General features: G+C 45.4%; 1 protein-coding gene across 1 annotated transcript in view; it reads right to left on the bottom strand.

Moving 5' to 3' along the window:
- LOC119973778 overlaps window positions 1–7,930 on the bottom strand; it is a 111,430-nt gene extending 103,500 nt beyond the window's left edge. Inside the window, exon 1 of the mRNA XM_038812202.1 lies at window positions 7,885–7,930. The gene's annotated coding sequence lies outside the window, so the exon portion shown is untranslated. The remainder of the gene's footprint in view (window positions 1–7,884) is intronic.
- Window positions 7,931–21,033: the final 13,103 nt, after the last annotated feature.

The raw sequence follows: 21,033 nt of genomic DNA, 5'->3' as shown, positions 1-21,033 counted from the left end.
GAGAGAGCACGAGAGAGAGAGAGAGCACGAGAGAGCGAGAGAGAACGACAGAGAGAGAGAGCACGAGAGAGAGAGAGAGAGCACGACAGAGAGAGAGAGCAGAGAGAGAGCACGAGAGAGCACGAGAGAGAGAGCACGAGAGAGAGAGAGAGCACGAGAGAGAGAGCACGAGAGAGAGCACGAGAGAGAACACGAGAGAGAACACGAGAGAGAACACGAGAGAGAACACGAGAGAGAGAGAGAGCACGAGAGGAGAGAGTGAGAGAGAGAGAGAGAGAGAGAGACTGCGCGCTGATGAGAGAGAGAGAGAGAGAGATGAGACACGAGAGAGAGGAGAGAGCACGAGAGAGAGAGAGAGCACGACGAGAGGTGCAAGAGAGAGGAGAGAGAGTGCAAGAGAGATAGAGAGTGCAAGAGAAAGGGGAAATGCGACATGGCAGGTTTGGAAGATGTGTGGGGTCATGGGCAGGGTGGGGGTCATCTTGGATGGGCCCGGTTCAGAGTGGGATTGTGTGTGGCAAGTGTATGATAAATGAGATCAGTTCAGCGTATTTCGGGTTGAACAGAGGGAACAAGGCAGGGGTGCCCGCTGTCGCCTTCGTTATTCCCGTACCCGTAACTTCCCATACCAGCGTCCCCGAACAGGCGCCGGAATATGGCGACTAGGGACTTTTCACAGTAACTTCATTTGAAGCCGATAAGCAATTTTCATTTTATTTTTTCATTTCATTTCATATTTGTGCTGGCGATCCAGCCCTTGGAGATGGCCCTTCAAGGGTCTGAGTGGCAGCGGATTTAGATGGAGGGGGTGGGCTGGGAAAAACAATGAGCATCGGGTGTCATTGCACGGTGATGGCCTGTTATTGTTTATGTCAGGGCTGCTGAAGAGTATGGGCAGAATCATGGGCCTGCTGGAGAGGTCTGGGGCCTTCTTCGGGTACAAGCTGAATGTAGGGAACAGCGAGGTACTTCCGGTGAATGTGGCAGGGCGAGGGACCAGTTTGAGGCACTACTGTTTAAAATGGCTAGAGAGGTTTAGGTATTTGGGGATTCAGGGAACGCATGAGTTGGCCACGATGCATAGGTGGAACTTGACAGCACTAGTGAAGGAGGTGAATTGGATCTTGAGGTGGATCACTTTACACTTGACTTTGGCAGGGACGATGCGGGTGGTAAAGCTGAATGCGCTGTCACAATTCCTGTTTTTCTTTCAGATCCTCCCGATCTTTCTCCCCAAGCCTTCTTCCAGCAGGTGGAGGCACTTATCTTGACTGGGAAGGTACCGAGGGTGAAGAGGGGACAGAAAGGGGGTTGGCGCACCCGAACCTGTTGTATTATTACTGGGCTGTGAATGTGGAGGGGGTGGGTTGGTGAAACAGGAGTGGCGTAGATCAGGTTGGAGGAAGAGTCCTAGTCTGAAGGCCCTGGTGACAGCCCCGTTGCTAAGTATACGGGAAGTCCGGTAGTGCGTTGACGATCAGGATTTAGAACCAGTTGAGAAGGCATTTCAAGCTGGCAAGATTGTCGGTGTAGACGACATAGTGCAGGAAACGGAGTGAGTTGGGGCTGGAGCGGCATAGGGGTATGTTCATGGAGATGGCGTTTGTGGGACTGGACGAGTTGCAGATAGTTTTGATCGGCCCAGGGGTTGCAAGTTCAGATATAAGGTGCAGAACTTTGCACAAAATTAGAATTAGAACAGTACAGCACAGAACAGGCCCTTCGGCCCTCGATGTTGTGCCGAGCAATGATCACCCTACTCAAGCCAACATATACCTATACCAGTAACCCAACAACCCCCATTAACCTTATTTTTTAGGACACTAAGGGCAATTTAGCCTGGCCAATCCACCTAACCCGCACATCTTTGGACTGTGGGAGGAAACCGGAGCACCCGGAGGAAACCCACGCACACACGGGGAGGATGTGCAGACTCCGCACAGACAGTGACCCAGCCGGGAATCGAACCTGGGACCCTGGAGCTGTGAAGCATTTATGCTAACCACCATGCTACCGTGCTGCCCCTAGGAGTGGCGGATGTTCCCCAAGCTACCAGAATAAACATTGTTGGAGCAATGCTGGAGTCCAAAGATGTGCGGGTTAGGTGGATTGGCCATGCTAAATTGCCCATAGTGTCCTACAAAAAGTAAGGTTAAGGGGGGGGGTTGTTGGGTTACGGGTATAGGGTGGATACGTGGGTTTGAGTAGGGTGATCATGGCTCGGCACAACATTGAGGGCCGAAGGGCCTGTTCTGTGCTGTACTGTTCTATGTTCTAATGCTTTCTGATGACTTGTGGGAGGGTAGGATCGGAATATATGTGGGTGGTTGGGGGAGCAGGGTGGGACACAGGTGGTGAGGGTAAAGTGCAAGTGGGAGGAGGAATTGGGGAGAGAAATAGGTTGGGGACTATGGTGTGAGGAGATGCGACAGGAGCGAGGAGGAGCTTGGTTCAGTCCAAGGTGGTGCACAAGATACACATGACTCAGGTAAGGATGAGTGGATTCTAGGGTGTGAGAAACGTGGATGGGGGTCAGCGAATCACATGTTCTGGGGCTGCGAGAAGCTGGAGGGTTTTGGGAGGTGGTGTTTGAGACGCTATCTAGGATAGTAGGGGTGGAGGTTAGGCTGGACCCTATGGTGGCGATCTTTGGGATCTCAGAGGAGCCGGAGGGGGCCGATGGGGTCACATTCACCTCTCTGGTTGTCCAGCGAAGGATTCTGTTGAATTGTAAGTCAGATAAGCCCTCATCGGGGGTGGTGGCCTGACTGGGGAACTTGTATAACTTTCTCCGACTGGAGAAGGTTAAGTTTGACCAGCTGGAGATGATCAAGTTCGAACTGAAGGGCAAGAATTTGCTTGGAACAAATTATCTTTAAAAAAAAAATGAGTATTTTGCATCAGTATTCACCAAAGAGAAGGACTTAGTGGAGCAGGAATGAGGGATGGGTGTGTAGATAGTCTGGGTCATGTCGATGTCAAAAAGGTGGTGTTGGGGGTCTTAAAAAGCATTAAAATAGACAAGTCCCTAGGGCCTGAGGGAGGCAAGGTTGGAAATTGCTGGGGCCTTGACAGAAATCATTGTATCCTCACTGGCTACAGGTGAGGTCCCCGAGGACTTGAGAATAGCCAATGGCGCTCCTTTGTTTAAGAATGGTAGCAGGGATAATCCAGGAAATTGTAGGCCGGTGAGCCTTACGTCAGTGGTAGGGAAATTATTGGAAAAGATTCTTAGGGACTGAATTTATTCACATTTGGACTTAAGCGATAGGCAGCATGGTTTTGTGAAGGGGAGGCCGTGTCTCACTAACTTGATCGAGTTTTTTGAGAAAGTGACTAAAATGATTTTGTAGAAATAGTTTTTACAGAGGGTGGTGAGTGCCTGGAACATACTTCCAGGGCTGTGGTGGAAGTAGATACGGTTTAAGTGCAAGGGGGAATACTTAGAGGAGATTTGCGAGGCAAGTTTTATTTTTTTTATTTTTACACAGAGGGTGGTGAGTGCCTGGAACGTGCTTTCGGGGGAGGTGGTCTAAGCAGATAGAATAGCGACGTTTAAGATGCATCTTGACGAATATATGAATAGGATGGGAATAGAGGGATACAGACCTCAGAAGTGCATAACATTTGCTCTTCTTCAAGTAGCAGAGAGCACCGGACCTGTGAGGGGCACTCCACTGGGAGCAGAGGTTAAAGCAAGCATGAGGCTCAGGCCCTCACTCACCTTCAGGAAGCAGAGAGCACTGGACCTGTGTGGGGCACTCCACTGGGAGCGAAGGATAAAGGAAAAATAAGGCTCGGGCCCTCACTCGCCTTCAGTCAACAGAAAGCACCAGAGCTGCGAGGCGCAGTTCTCTCAAGATGAGGCAGCTGTTCAAGCAGCGCGCTGTTTTTGAAGAACAAGGAAACAACAGTGACATCACAGGAAAGCAGCAACTGAATGGTTGGTGAGTACTGATATTAGGGACTAATGGCTTTAACTTAAATAGCTGAAAGGAATAATAGTTAGAGAACCAATGATAGAGAAGTGAATCTGAAAGCGGAACCAGGAAATCAGAGCTGATTGGGCGAGTACATTTATAGATTCTAGAATAACAAGGAGCAAAGAAGGGTTCTAGTTAATCTTATTTTATATTAGTTAATATTAATTTGATATTAAACCAATAAATTAAAGTATAAGACATGTCAGAGAGCTCCAAGCCTCAGTCTGCTCTTCTTGCTCCATGTGGGAGGCCAGGAATGCTTTCAGTTCCCAGGACCACCATGTGTGCAGTAAGTGTCTCCAGCTGCAGCTCCTGGAAGCCCGAGTTTCTGAGCTGGAGCGACAGCTGGGGACACCGTGGAGCATCTGCGAGGTGCAGAGTATTATGGATAGCATGTAGAGAGAGGTGGCAACACTGCCGGCTCAGACTCCACAGGTAGGCAGGGAAGGCAGAGAAAGAGAGCTAGTCAGGCAGTGTAGAAATCTCCTGTGGCCAATCCCATACAAAACAGATATAACACTTTGGATACTGTTCAAGGGAATGACCTCTCAGAGGAAAGCAGCAACAACCAAACTCGTTGCACCCCGGTCGGTTCTGCTGCAGAGGGAACGAGTAAAAAATATGGAAATGCAATAGAATAGGGGATTCAATTCTCAGGGGAATAGATAGGTGTTTCTTTGACTGCAAACGAAACTCCAAGATGGTGCGTTGCCTCCCTGGTGCTATAGTCAAGGATGTCTCGGAGCAGTTACAGGACATTCTGAAGGAGAGGGTGAACAGCCAGTGGTCGTGGTGCACATTGGTACAAACAACATTGGTTAAAAAAAAAGGGATGAGATTCTGAAAGCAGAATATGGGGAGTTAGGAAGAAAGTGGAGAAGCCGACCTCAAAGGCAGCAGGCAGCAATCTCAGGATTACTACCATGTAATCCTGGTGCTAGCCGGAGTAGAAATAGTAGAATATATGTCAGATGGAAACACGTGTCGGTGAATTGATGGTTCCATCATAGGCATGTAAAGAGAAAAAGATTGATAAAGACGAATGTAGGTCCCTTACATCAGAAACGGGGGAATACATAACAGAGAACAAAAATGGCTGAGGAAATTTGTAGTTTGCTTCCATCTTCACAAAGGAAGAGATGAATAATGCACCAGAGATTCTGAGAAAGACAAGTTTTAGTGAGGAGCTGAAGGAAATTAGTGTTTGTAGAGAAACGGTTTTATGGAAATTAATGGAATTGAAGGTGAATAAATCTCCAGGGGCTGATAATCTTCATCCCAGAGTACTTAAGAAAGTAGCCCTGGCAATAGTAGGTCCATTGGCAGTCATTTTCAAAAATTCTTTAGACTCTGGAATGGTTCCTAGATTGAAGGATAGCTAATATAACCGCGGTGTTCAAAAAGGGAGGTAGAGAGAAAACAGGGAACAATAGATCAGTGCGACTGTTGCTAGAGTCGATTATCAAGGATTTCAAAGCGCAGAATGTGGAAAGTAGTGGTATAATCTGACAAATTCAGCATGGATTTATGAAAGGAAAATCATGCTTGACAAATCTATTGGAATTTTTGGAAGATGCAACTAGTATACTTGATCAGGGAGACCCAGTGGATGTCATATATTTAGACTTTCAGAAGGCTTTCGACAAGGTCTCACACAACAGATGTAAAGTTAAAGCGCATGGGATTGAGGGTAGTGTTTGGAGATGGTTAGCAGTCAGGAAGCAAAAAGTTGGAATAAATGGGTATTTTCACGATTGGCAGGCAGTGACTAGTGGGATACCGCAGGGATTGTGCTAGGACCACAACTGTTCACATTAAATATTAATGATTTGGACGAGGGAACTAAATATAGTATTTCCAAATTTGAAGACGATACAAAGTTGGACGGGAGGGTGGACTGTGAGGAGGATGCAGAGGGTCGTCTGCAGGATTTGGACAGGCTGAGTGAGTGGGCATATGCATGGCAGATGCAGTATAATATGAACAAACAAAGAAAAATTACGGCACAGGAACAGGCCCTTCGGCCCTCCAAGCCTGCGCCGATCCAGATCCTCTATCTAAAACTGTCACCTATTTTTGAAGGATCTGTATCCCTCTGCTCCCTGCCCATTCATGTATCTGTCTAGATACATCTTAAATGATGCTATCGTGCCCGCCTCTACCACATCCGCCGACAATGCGTTGAAGGTACCCACCACCCTCTGCGTAAAGAAATTTCCACGCATATCTCCCTTAAACATTTCCCCTCTCACCTTGAACCCGTGACGCCTACTAATTGAGTCCCCACTCTGGGGAAAAAGCTTCTTGCTGTCCACCCTGTCTATACCTCTCATGATTTTGTAGACCTCAATGACGTCCCGCCTCAACCTCCGCCTTTCTAATGAAAATAATCCTAATCTACTCAACCTCTCTTCATAGCTAGCGTCCTCCATACCAGGCAACATCCTGGTGAACCTCCTCTGCACCTTCTCCAAAGAATCCACATCCTTTTGGTAATGTGGCGTCCAGAACTGTACGCAGTTAAATGCAAGTATAAATGGAAGGTCATAACGTGTGTAAATTGAGGGGTAAATTGCAGGTACAAAAGGGAACAAATGGTATGTTGGCCTTCATAGCGAGTGGATTTGCATATAGGAATAGGATCTTTTGCTACAATTATACAAGGCATTGGTGAGGCCACACCTGGAGTATTGTGTAGAGTTTTGGCGTCCTTATCTGAGGAAGGATATTCTTGCTATGGAGGGAGCACAGCGAAGGTTTGCTAGGCTGATTCCTGGGATGGCAGGACTGGCATATGAGTAACGTCATCACCCTCTGGGTGAAGAAATTCCTTCTCTTCTTAGTCCTAAATAACTTGTCCCTTATCCTGAGATTATTTCCCCTGATTTTTGAGTCACCAGCCACTTGCTACATGATCCACATTCATACCATCAGCATTATCAATCAATAAATTAACATTTTGCAAATAAAAAGTTACATTTCTGGGTCAAGAAGAACTACCACCATTTAGGGAATTTTTCTCCCTTTAAACATTCACCAAGTTGACCTCTGACACTGTAAAAAGTCTATTTTCCCCTTCATTGTGACCTTGCCAAAAGGCTGTGGAAAGTCTCAACGCCTACCGCCACCCTGGCCCTCACAGGGAATGGCAGACCAGAGACAGCCTTTCAGCAGCACAGGGGATCGAACAACTTCCCAGCTACAGATGTTCAGCACTGATTACGGCACAGACCCTCCTCACTGTGATACACATCCGCCCCCAATACGAAACCTTCTGCGGGTACACGTTCCTCCTCGGAGATGCAGCCGACCCGAGACATACGCCTTCCCCGGGTTCACATTCCTCCCCAAGGACGCAGCCCACCCTAGATACACACCTTCCCCAGGCCTACCGTGGATACACACCTTCCCTGGGTACAAATCACTCCCTGGAAGCACAGCCCACACTTGGGATACACACCTTCCCCGGCTAAGCATTCCTCCCTGGGAACGTAGTCCACCCTAGATACACACCTTCCCCGGGGATGCACTATACCCGCAGTACACGTTCCCCTTCAGGGTACAAACCCCTGCCCGTATACAGGCCCCACCCAGGGTACGCACCTTCCTTGAGTAAACGCACCCCCCTCAGGGTATGCGCCTTCATCAGGGTACACACCACACCCGGGATATGGGCCTTCCTTGCCCCACCCGAGATACGCGTCTTCCCTGGCGCAAGAACCCTGCCCGGTGTACGCGCCTCCCTCGGGAACACTCCCCTCCCGAAATACACACCTACCTCAGGTACACCATTCCTGCCCAGGTATATACTCTTCTCGAGTACATACCTCGCCAAGATATACACATTTCTCCCCAGGTATATACTCATTCCTCAGGTTGACGCCCCTCCACCGATACATACCCTGCCGGAAAGGTTCCCCTCGGTGAAGTTGCTCCGCCGACCTGGACCGTTATAATAGCACGTGCCCACCAAGGCTTTGCCAAGAAACGGGGCAGCTCATTGGTTCCCCCGGGAACCTGCACATGTAAGGTTTTCCCTGATTGGCTGTTGTTTCCCGGGGAAGTTCAGAGGAGCCAATTAGAATCAAAACAATCGGCGCGCGAGAGTGGGATCGGGCCAGAGAGATGCTGCCCCGTAACTTCCGCTGCGGCTGCGCCGCATGCGCGCGGCGTTCGGGCGGGTGCGCGCGCTGGAAGCGCGCAACGTTCAAACTGGTGGACGGTTTTTTCAGTCAGTTTGAAGCCCTGCGTATGCGCAGTAGCAGCCGAATGGACAATGTAGACACTGCGCGAACTTATAATCATAGAATCATATAATTTACTGTGCAGAAGGAGGCCACTCGGCCCATTGAGTCTGCACCAGCCCTTGGAAAGAGCACCCTACTTAACCCACGGCTCCATCCTATCCCAGTAACCCCAACTAAAATTTTTGAGCACTAAGCGCAATTTATCATGGCCAATCCATCTAACCTGCACATCTTTAGGTTGTGGGAAGAAAATGGAGCACCCAGGGGGAACCCACGAAGACATGGGGAGAACGTGCAGACTCCGCACAGACAGTGACCCAAGCCGGAATCGAATCTGGGACCTTTATTATCGTCACAAGTAGGCTTACATTAACACTATAATAAAATCACTGTGAAAAGTCCCTAGTCGGCACATTCCGGCACCTGTTTGGGTACACAGAGGGAGAATTCAGAATGTCCATTGGGGTATCCATAATGGATAGAATGTGGTGATCACTCGTTAACAGGTGATTGTCCATCTAAGATACTCCGTGTTTCTGGTCACGGGCTCTGTGGATCCTTGTGTGGCTCATGAGTCTGATCCTAGAGCTACATCTTCAATCTCTCACTTGGCAGGGGTTTCCAGAAGGTGGCATTGGATCAGTTCTTGGACGCTAAGTCGTGAGTATTCCTTTCTCAGGCTCCTTTTCCGGGTCTCCTCTTGCCGTTGGGTGTTCTCAAAGAATGGTGTCCCTTCAATCAAGAGATTCCTCCAAATAGATCTCTTCTGAGAAAATGTCTCCCAGGCATTCATGTCTATGTTCCATTTCTTGAAGTAAGCCTACAAGGTGTCTTTGAAGAGCTTCCTTTGTCCTCGTTTTCAGGATCCTTCCTTGAGCTGGGTGAAGAAGATTTGCTTTGGCAGTCGGGACTCTGACATCCTAAGCATAGGGGCGGCCCAGTGGAGTTGGTTTTGGAGAAACATGGCCTTGATACTGAGGCTATTGACTCCCTCAAGGATACTTACGTTAGCACGCCTGTCCTCCCAGCTGATTCAGAGCTAAAGTACATTTGGATTTTGAAACATATTTTAAGCTGTGTTGTTTAAGGGTCTCCCTGATGTAATGGTCATCCTTACAAGCCTCCGTGATTACTTCAAATGCTTTAAAATTAACAATGCCTCAGTTGATGTATGCAAGCCTCCTGTAAACTAATGTGAACTATCTCTCTTACAGGTATGACAGAATCCAGGGCAGATTCAAAATCTGCAGTCATTCTTCATCTCCACTCGGGCATCACACTCATAGCTTTGCTTTTTAAAGTCCTTGAACTTATTTTGAGCGTCAACATGTGCGCAGGGATCATGAGAGAAGAGGAAGCGAATCAATTGCCAATCTCTCAGAGTATACAGACAAAGGACATCATGCAAAATGATATCAGAGATGTGTGCCAAGAGTCTGTGCTTCAGCAAGGAAGCAAAGGGATGCCTTTGTGAAATGGTAAAGGAAGATCTGAAGCCAAAGTCTAACTGGTTGCACTGCCTTAACAATAGAAATGAAACTCAAAAACAGGGCTGTTGTTTTTTACGTCTGGGTCCTTTCAACAAGGCATCAGTGACATATGTAACATTTCACAGAATGCGCTGTTGCTAATTTAATTAATGAGGCTCTATTTATAATATGATGTAATATCCCACCAGCGTCGCCAATACTGTGGGTGTTTCTATTTCTCTAACTGAACCACAAGGCTTTCCCATATATCAGTCAAATGGCCACACAACCAGTTAGTTAGTTCAAAAGATGATTTATTTACATACACAAGGGTTACGTCGACATGCAAACACAATATCTACTACGAGTTAAACTACACCTATCAGCTACAATAACCTATACTTAACTTCAGGGCGACCGGCACTGTGCAAATGGATAAGGCCTTTATCTTGATCTCATGTGGCTGGCTGGAAGAAGTGGCTCTGTCTTTGCTGGGCTCATCCATCAGGTAGTGATCGTTGGTCTTGAACTTGACTGGCTGGTTGTTATGCAAGATTGGTGTGGGCACAGGCCGATCCCAAAAGAGGCTAGCACATGTCGGGTCCAAAAGAGACAGAACCCATGGCTGTGTCCTCTTTATAGGGGCTGTTTAGCTCACTGGGCTAAATCGCTGGCTTTGAAAGCAGACCAAGGCAAGCCAGCAGCATGGTTCGATTCCCGTACCAGCCTCCCCAACAGGCGCCGGAATGTGGCGACTAGGGGCTTTTCACAGTAACTTCATTTGAAGCCTAGTCATGACAATAAGTGATTTTCATTTTATCCCTCTGGGATTTTGCGCCAATAAAGGGCGGGTGCCTTGGTGGCTGGGCGGGTCCTTAGCAGTCATTGACCTTGGCAGTTGACCTCTCTGAGTAAAGGGAGTGGCGCCGATTGGAGTCCTATTGTTCTGGGGAATGGGCCATTGAAATGCAAACGTGCCGGGGTTTCGATCAGGTCTAGCTACCTGGGTTTCAAATGCACAGAAGCTCTGTATCTGTCTGAGTCCTGGGTTGGCCATAATTCCCATGGTCCTCTGCAGGTGACTATCTCAGATGGCTACACTGCTAGGACCTACATTCACCAAGTAATGCATGCAATTTTTCGTAAGACGTTGGAGCTTGTTATCTTTGACACATTACCTGTGAAGATCAAGGAGAGATCCAGCGCGTTTTACAGGATTGCTGGTTTCCGAAAAGTAATCCGGTCAGTCAATGGAACGCAGATTGCATTGAAGGTACCAAAAAATAACACTGTTTCATTAATCAAAACAAAGGTATTTCATTCATCAACAGGATAGGATTACAAAATGAAGATCCCCACTGTAAATGCAAACAACCGGGGAAGTGTCCATGACTCATTTGGCCTCGAAAGCTCAATTTTACACCAGTCCAAGACAACACTACCAGGAATTAAAGGATGGTTACTGGATGATCAGGGATACCCATCGAGAACATGGGTTATGAAACCGTTCCGGAGGATCAACAATGAAGCACAGGAATGACACAACCGTGCGCATGTAGCAACATGAGAGGAGAGGACAATTGGTGTTTTCAAATCAAGTTTTCGATGTCTGGACAGATCAGGGGGTATGTTACACTCTGCACCAGAGATAGTCTCATAGACTGTTATAGTGTACAACTTTGACATTCAACATGGACTGAGCATTCACCCGGAAGATGCCTTGTCACCAGAAATGGACGAGCTGGTGGAAGGTGATATGGAGCCTGATGCAGGCACACCTCCAGTTGCAGGTGTACAAGCCCAGCCTTCAGGTGACGCAAGAGCCATTCGAGATCTGGCAGCTGCTGTTTTCAGGCGTTGAGCTTGTAAAATTAACAATTGATATATCAAAACCCTCCCTTCCCACGTTTCCTCCCCTTGACCCCTGTTCCTTCCCCTCCCCATTACAAATAGACAGAACCGTTTGGTATATGTGGAAACATAGATTTTATTGACCGTTGTGTTTAAGTGAGAAAATACATTTTATTGCAAGAACTTTGTAAAAGTTGAGGTCATTTTATGTCATTGTTCAGCTGATAAAGTTAAACGTTAAGTTAAATGTTAACTGATTTCAAAGTTTTGTATTTATAAAATTATTTTTGTTCAGAAATTGAACTGTATTAGCTTCTACAGATGTCGTACTGAAACATCAAACATTTAATAATGCCATAATTATAAATGAAGAAGATAATTGGAGTAAACAAGGCAGAAACATAATGGGTAGCAAGATGGCACACTGATTAACAGTGCTGCCTCATAACACCAGGGACCTGTGTTCAATTTGGACCTTGGGTGACTGTGTGGTGTTTGCACATTCTACCTGTGTTTGCATGGGTTTCCTGAAACCAGAGAATAGAAACATAGAATTCCTACAGTCGAGGCCATTCAACTCATTGGGTCTTCTCCGACATTCTGAAAGAACACCCTACCTAGGCCAACTCCCCCACGCTATCCCAATAACCCCACCTAACCTTTGGACACTAAGGGACAACTTAGCATGGTCAATCCACCTAACCTGCACATCTTTGGGAGAAAACCGTGCACCTGTAGGAAACCCACACAGACATGGGGAGAACATACAAACTCTACACAGTCACCCAAGGCTGGAATTGAACCCGGGTCCCTGGCAGTTCTAGCCATTGTGCCACCAACAATGCCACCACTTCCTCTGGGTGCTTCGGTTTCCTCCCACAGTCCAAAGATATGCAGGTTAGGTGGATTAGCCTTGCTAAATTTCCCCTTAGTGTCGAAAGGTTAGGTGGGGTTACGGGCATAGGATGGGGAAGTGGGTCTAGGTAGAGTGCTCATTCAGAGTGTCAGTGCAGACCTGTTGGGCCAAATGGCTTTCTTCTGCACTGCAGTGATTTGATAAACACCAAATTTTACAAATCAAATGTTACAAGGACAGTGACAGCAAAAAGCCCTGGGGCGCTTTTAAAATCTTATGACCATAATCTAAATTAAAACATACAAACAATTTTAAGCATGCCACACGTAAAGTTATACAATAATATAGTGCAGATTTTAATAGTTCCGCAGATTTGAAACAAATAACCAAAGCTATGTTCACTTATAAATAATCACCTTTAATCATAGATCATAGAATTTACAGTGCAGAAGGAAGCCATTTGGCCCATCAAGTCTGCACCGGCTCCTGGAAAGAGCACCCTACCTAAGGTTAACACCTCCACCCTATCCCCATAACCCAGTAACCCCACCCAACACTAAGAGCAATTTTGGACACTAAGGGCAATTTATCATGGCCAATCCACCTGACCTGCACATCTTTGGACTGTGAGAGGAAACCGGAGCACCCGGAGGAAACCCACGCACACACGGGGAGGATGTGCAGACTCCACACAGACAGTGGCCCAAGCCGGAATCGAACCTGGGACCCTGGAGCTGTGAAGCGATTGTGCTAACCACAATGCTACTGTGCTGCCCAATCATAAAAAAATTAAATTAAAAGTTACTTTAAAAGAATCAACAACCGTAATGCCTGTTTAAAACAAAGAGCAAAAAAACTGTTTAAGATTCTACATACCTTTAAAACACATGTTAAAATAGTTGTCTGTTGTTTTCTACCTAAATCTACTGTTTTAATGCCTGTCTGCAATGGCGTTCCCAAGCTGGCCACGTCATAAAAGTGCGGGGCTGCACTCTCCCTGCGCCGCGCTGGAGCCTGCGCAGGCCGCGGCGCTGGAGGCCCCAGCCTGCCAAAGGGAAAGGAAGATTGGACACAACATCCGAGCGCAGGTATGTGCACAGATTTCTCTATTAAAATCAGCGGTTCGTGGCTTCTCGCCGCTAGGCTGAAGTTACAGGTCATTGTATTCTAACATTGATACAGGGATAGAATATACAGTATCCACTCCAGTACTACATTGTATTCTAACATTGATACAGGGATAGAATACACAGTATCTATTCCAGAGACACATTGTATTCTAATATTGATACAGGAATATAATATACAGTATCCATTCAAGAAATACGCTGTATTCTAACACTGATACAGGGATAGAATATACAGTAGCCCTTCCAGAGATACATTATAGAACATAGAACAGTACAGCACAGAACAGGCCCTTCGGCCTTCAATGTTGTGCCGAGCCATGATCACCCTACTCAAACCCACGTATCCACCCTATACCCGTAACCCAACAACCCCCCCTTAACCTTACTTTTTTTTAGGACACTACGGACAATTTAGCATGGCCAATCCACCTAACCCGCACATCTTTGGACTGTGGGAGGAAACCGGAGCACCCGGAGGAAACCCACGCACACAGGGGGAGGACGTGCAGACTCCACACAGACAGTGACCCAGCCGGGAATCGAACCTGGGACCCTGGAGCTGTGAAGCATTTATGCTAACCACCATGCTACCCTGCTGCCCCTAAATTATGTTCTAACACTGACACTGCTGTATCAATTCCAGAAATACTTTGTATTCCAACACTGATACAGGGACAGAAAGAGAGGTCAGAGCAGTGAAATCAAATGCTTGAGTGATTGTAATGCACTAAGTACAACTTACATCTCTTTGATGTGGTCAATGTTTAAAAACATTGGGGTTTCACCACTTAGGCCACTGATACCAATGGATCAAAGATCCAGTTGGTTTTTACAAGCTGTCAATCACAGACCACTACTCAAAAGCTATGAATGGCCTACAGATAGTGGATCTGTGGGAACCAGTGGAAGACACAGCTGCTCTCCTTCAAGGAATGGACGCATGGAGCTGCAAGGTAGGTATTTCAGCTATAATGTTTCCCACTGACCCTGTCTGGACAGCACTCCGCTTTCTGACAGGGGTCCCTTTTCAACTGGCCCTGTCTGAACTGCTCTCTAGCTTTTTGACAGGAGTCCTTTTTGGGGGAAGGGGTCTGTGTGGGGGGGGGGGGGGGGGGTTGTGGAGGGGTGCCTTTAAGCAGGGATCCCTGTGAGGGTCCCCCTATTACTGTGAGTGTCGTCCTATTATACGGGTCACTGGAGGGGTCCCCGACTACAGGGATCCCTGTCCCTGTGGTGGCGGGGGGTGGTCGGGGCCAACTCGCGCTCTGGGAGTGTGGTGGCCGGCATGGGACCTCGGAGTCCATCCGGCTGCTCAAGATGGCGGCCTAATAGTGGGATTCCCTGGGAATCCCTCGAATCCCACACGATGCATGAATTTGCATAGTATGGAACACTGAACTGCATCCTGCTTTACAACTGCAAAGGGATGGTAAAATAGGTACCATTCAGCTCTGGCAGGAAAATAGTCTTCCAAATGGAGAATCCGCCTTTGCATGTTTTCAAGAAGGAGTTAGATATCCCTCTTGTGGTGAAAGGGATCAAAGGATATGGGCGGAGGTTGGATCAGGCTATTGAGTTGGATAATCAGTCATGATCATAATGAATGGTGGAGCAGGCTCAATGGGCCAAATTACCTCCTTCTGCTCCTAATTTCTATGTTTTAGGGGCTATATTTGTAAATTGATGCAATTCTGATGTTAGCTCTCCTTCCCTCTCCTCAATTAGTGTTCTACAGTTATAGGTTTCTGTCCTGTTGATGTTATTCACCCCGTGGAATTGACTTTTGGCAGGTATGTGTCATTTCCTTATCTCTACTTTGTGAAATACTGTGTAAAATACAATTTTCCAGCGACAGGCAAACTCACCTCTCATCATTGTTCCAGATGTCTGCCTCTAATCAATTCTTTGTTTGACTTTTTGTTTCTTTTTTTAAATCTTAATTTTCCCCTTTCCTAACACCAGGATGATAACAGAATGTACAAGTGCCTTAGAGAGTTGAAGAGAAAACCTTACATTGAACCTGTAATGAGTTCAAAAAGATACAGGTCAGGATTCTATGGGGCAGGGTTGGCCCCTTCCACTAGCCAAAACATTGGGGTCAATCCACTGAATTTGACTTTGAGTTACAGGAATTCCTGTTGTGGGTGCTTCAGTTTCTCTAAGGCAGGATGACCCAATCCCAAGAGCTGTCGGACAGTTGAAAAGCTGGTACTTCTTCAGTCCCAGCTGCGCCACTGCAAGTGATGTATACTGCTAGGACTGCAGCTGTTCCTGATTAATCATGATGGAGGAGGCCTGGATTGCAGTAAACGGTGTTGGGGCCTTTCTTTGTATTCGTTCATGGAATGTGAATGTCACTGGCTGGGCCAGCTACTATTGCCCATTCCTGATTGTCCTTGAACTGATTGGTTTGCGCTGCCATTTCAGAGGGCTGCCTGGTGGAGGGAGGGGGAATAAATTTTGAATGTGGGTATGGGGGACTTTCAGTGTGAGTGTCTGACTCTGGTTTGGCCCTCCAGGGCACCTGATCAGGAGGGCCTTATCCCAACTGCAGGTAGGCTGCAAGGCTAGACCTCGTAATCTTCCCACATGGGCAAAGAACCCATCCATTGTCGATAAAACACCAGCAGTGGTAGGAAGAGGCCCCTAAATGGTTCTTAATTGGTAATGTAAGAGCCTCCATTGGCCTAAGGCAAGTGGGCCATCTGTCACCTAACCCGTCATTGGTAAAGTGCCGGCACTGATGGGAACGTGATGGACAATCCTGACTTGGAATTATATTGCCACTTCTTCACAGTCGCTGGGTCAAAATCATGGAATTCCCTCCCTACACCACAGACTGCATCGGTTGAAGAAGGCAGCTCACCACCGCCTTCTCAAGAACAATTAGGGATGGACAATAAATGCTGGCCGATGTCCACAACTCATGAAAAAATGAAAAATAAACTGATTTTACACCTATTTTCACCTCCTAACCCACACCCTGTAAAATGCCAGTCATAAAGTGTAGGCTGTTCGCTCTGGAGAGGAGCCAAAGGACATGCATTTATATAAAGCTGCCCACATCTTCAGGACTTCCCAAAGTGCTTTAGAGCCAATGGAAGTACTTTTCACTGTTATAATGAAGAAAACACAGCAGTCAATTTGCATAGGTAAACATCAATGTGATAATGATTGGATAATCTGTTTTTAGTGATGTTGACTGAGAGAGATAGAGTTTGGTCAGGATATGCCCTGCTCTGTCATAGGAGAAGGACATTCTGGACAGAGTGGTAAGAGAGAGAGAGGAGACATGCAAAAGAAAAATAGCAATACAAAGAGATGGTAAGTCTCCTGGTCTGGATGGAATGTATCCCAGTTTGCTGAAAAAAAGCAAAGGCAAAAACAGCAATCACAATCTTTTAAGTTTAGGATGCACGAGTCATACCAGAGGACCGGCAACTAGAGGTCAGTCAGTCTGACATTGGTCGTGGTGAAGTTATTGGAAACCATTATCAGGAACAAAATCAGGAGAGCCAGCATGGATTTAAATACAAATCGTATCCGCGAACCATGTTTAAATTATTTCCATAGAATCCCTACAGTGCAGAAGGAGGCCATTCAACCCATTGGGTCTGCATCGGCCCTCCGAAAGAGCACCCTACCGAGACCCACTCTCTGGCTCTATCCCCATAACTGCATATTGATCATGGTCAATTCAACTAACCTGCGCATCTTTAGACTGTGGGAGGAAACCGGAGCACCCAGAGGAAACTCACGCAGACATGGGGAGAGCATGCACACTCCACACAGACAATCAAACCCGGGTCCTTTACGCTGTGAGGCAGCAGTGGTAACCACTATTCCACCATGCTGCCTTTGAGGGGTCAACTGAGAGAATGGTTAAGGTAGTGCTGTTGATGCTGTTCAGGTGGAATTTTGGGGGGCATTTGCCACACAAGAGTTTTGTTGGGAAGGTGGAAACTATGGAATGAAAGGGAAATTGATGGCATGGATATGGAATTAGCTCAGTGACAGGAAGAAGAGGGCGTTAGGTGAATGAAATGGTTAGCAGTGGTGTTCCCAGTGGCGGACTGGTCAGGGTGTCAGCTTGCCTGATGGCAAGTGGGCCCCTGATGAAGTGGGCCCCCATATCAAATAAAAATGCAATAAAGAAACAAACACAGACAACTGTTTTAGTAATCAAAAGGAATAAGAAAAAAAGAGAACAGGACACAAATAAGCAGTGCATGAAAAGGAACGAAGCAGGGGAGGTAGTGGAAGGATATGGAATAGGGGGGCCCGGGTCGGGCATAATTAAGGAAATACCATGTTTTCAGCAAGAGTGTGTGAATTTAAAGATAAAGTTACAATTCGTGATTTGAGATGGTCGGCAACTTCAAAGGATATCAAGCAGTAGTCTTGGTTCAGCCGGTACATCGGTCCGGGGCCCGGAGAGCCAAGAAGGGGCCCGTAAATCTCTGAAGGGCCCTTAAAAATTATAATTAATTAGATAAATAAATCTCCAACTTCTTTCCTGAGATTTGTATTCTAACTTAATAAAATATAATTGTTTTTAAAAAGAGCAATACCAAATAAAAATGCAATAAAGAAACAAACAAATAATCACTCAGTGTATGAAGGAACGAAGCAGTGTTAAATGGATGTGAAAAGGATGTGAAAAGGGGGGCTGGTTCACCCGGGTCGGACATAGTTGGAAATCCACGTTTTCAGCAAGAGTGTGTGAATTTAAAGATAAAGTTACAGTTTGTGATTTGAGATGGTCGGCAACTTGAAAGGATATCAAGCAGTACATAGGGTCGTGAGGTCACCGAAAAGGAGAAGCGGTACCTTTGATTGTGAATCATGAGGTCAAAGATATTGAAATGATAAGCCATGATCGGTAAACTCAAAGGGTTGCGACTTGTAACACTACACTGGTATCAAGCTGGACATGTTAACTTTGGTCGTGGGACCATTCTTAATGTCTTACTATAGTCGGACCAAACTTCTAAGTTTCAACAGTTGTCTCAGTTGCTTGCTGGTGTGAACACTGGACAGTGGATTGTCTCCTCTTCTGAAGCTGCATAGGCCACAGTAGTATTGACTAATGAACAGAGCCTATTGAAGTGTAAGAAAGTTATTTTATATTTTTTATCAAGTAGGGGTTTATCTGGCGTTCCTTCAAGTTATTCTTGCAATCATCAATATTCATTTTTCCCAATGTGGGCTATTTTTAATTAAGTTTTATATTACCCCTACCAGCATGGAAAAGAAAAAGCATAAATCTGGGTCACTAAAACGCAAAGAACAAAAAGAAGCAGAAAGGAAGGAATCAGCCAAGCGATGCAGGCCTATTACAGAGTTTATAATACCACAAGCACAATCCACATCAATATCCAGTTCTGCAACAAATAATCAAGAAGCAAGAAACAATGCTCATGGTGATGATGCAATGACATGCGAGTTACAAGAACAGAGAAGGGCTACTTTAAATGTAGAGACAAATACAAGTGCATCCATTACTAATCAACCCAGGCCCAATATTTCTTCTGGCTTCCTTGTTCCGGTATCTGTACTGCCTGTAGTTGCAACATCTGAACACATAGCTTCAACTAGTGACAGGGAATCAGATATTCCTTCAAGCATAAATGACTTGGTTTCTGAAGCACATCCTGTAAATGAACCTACTCAAGAAAATGAAAGATCAATTACTGGAATCTTCCAATATCCATCACGAGCAAAGCTGAAACAGTTTTTTGCTGAACATCCACTTCAGCCACTTGATGATCTGCCATTTGATGCTCGTTTGTATGAGAGGAAAATTATGAATGACTCAGTCTCAAGAAAATGGCTAACATATAACAAAGAAAATAGATGCTTATATTGTTCACACTGCTTAGCCTTTGAGTTTCCCAAAACTTGTAATCCATCACCCTTTGTACGTGGCTTTAGTGACTACAGGCATATTAGCCAGAGCTTGACTTTACATGAATCAACAACAAGACATGTCAGAAATGCTCAGCAATATATCAGTGTGGTTAATGACGGCACCTTAGATAAATTTTTTGCAGCATCACTAATTAAAAGGAAAGAAGTATTGAAGCAGAGAAGTATTTTCATGAGGATTATAGACATTATAAAGATGTTAGGCAAGCAAGCACTTCCTTTTCGAGGTCACAGAAATGAATCGGCCTACACTCTAGATAATGAGGTTCTAAATCATGGCAATTTTTTAGCTACAGTGCAGTTGATGGCAAAATATGACCCCATTATGGCAGCTCACGTTTCTGCAGTGCAAAACAAGTCTAAACAAAGAATCAAACGATTAGAGCAACAAGGAAAGGCTCAAAGTAAAGGCCGTGGTGGACTTGTTACATACCTGAGTAAAACAACTATAAACATGTTAATCAAAATTATGAAGAATATGATACAAGAAAGAATTAGTCATGAAGTTTTTCAAGCAAAATATTATTCTATTCAGGTTGATTCAACACAAGATAATTCATCCATCGATCAGTTTATCATTGTTATTCAGTATGTGCTTAAAGGTATTATCTGTGAGCGACTACTTTCAGTTGTGCCAAGTAATGATGGTACAGGACAGGGACTTTTTGATCTATTGATTGAAACATTACAGCATCTTAAAATTGACCCCCAAAAATGTTTATCTGATAGCACAGATGGCGCTGCAAGCTACCATGGCCAGTATAATGGTTTACAAAGTAAAATTGCTGATGTGGCTGATCAACATGTTCATATATGGTGCTATGCCCATGTCTTGAATTTGGTGATAACTGAAACAACAAAATGTTGTGTGCCTGCAGTTTCTTTTTTCAATTTGCTCCAGAATATAGCAACTTTTGTGAAAGCATCATACAAGAGAATGGCTGTATGGATAGAAGTTGTTGGAAAACATCTAGGACAAGAAAAAATGAAACGTTTAAAGCTAATTGGTGAGACCAGATGGTCAGGAAAATCCAATGCAGCAACAACTATATTTGGACGTTTTGATGATGCCGCTGCCAGTACTTCCGTAAATCTATTGACATGCTTATCAATGATACAAGATTCAGAAAAGTTTGATGCAAAAACAAAACATGAAGCAAATGTTTTACTTCAAAGTCTTCTAAAGTTTGAAACCATATTGACAGCATTTACTTGTATATATTTGAAACTACAACCCCATTATCAAGTTATCTACAGACAAGTGGTTTAGATATGTTTACTGCATGGAGTTTGGTAGATTCAGCTACAACAAAGTTGAAGGAACAGACAAGAACATTTAATAACATTCACAGCAAGGCTTTGGAATTTGTAAATAAATGTAATGACAGGATTTCACAGATGAATATGGATGAAAATCAAACATTGGAAATTGATGCGTTAGAAACAGCATTGCCAGTTAAGAGGCAGAGGAAGAAGAAAAGAATGGCAGATGAGCTTATTGATGATGAAAGAAATTCCTCAGATTCTCTAGCTGATTTTCGAGTAAATGTGTTTAACCTAATAATGGAT

The sequence above is a fragment of the Scyliorhinus canicula genome, chromosome 11, assembly GCF_902713615.1.
Source record: "Scyliorhinus canicula chromosome 11, sScyCan1.1, whole genome shotgun sequence".
Lineage (NCBI taxonomy): Eukaryota > Metazoa > Chordata > Chondrichthyes > Carcharhiniformes > Scyliorhinidae > Scyliorhinus > Scyliorhinus canicula.
This window is presented reverse-complemented; position numbering and strand designations above follow the sequence as displayed.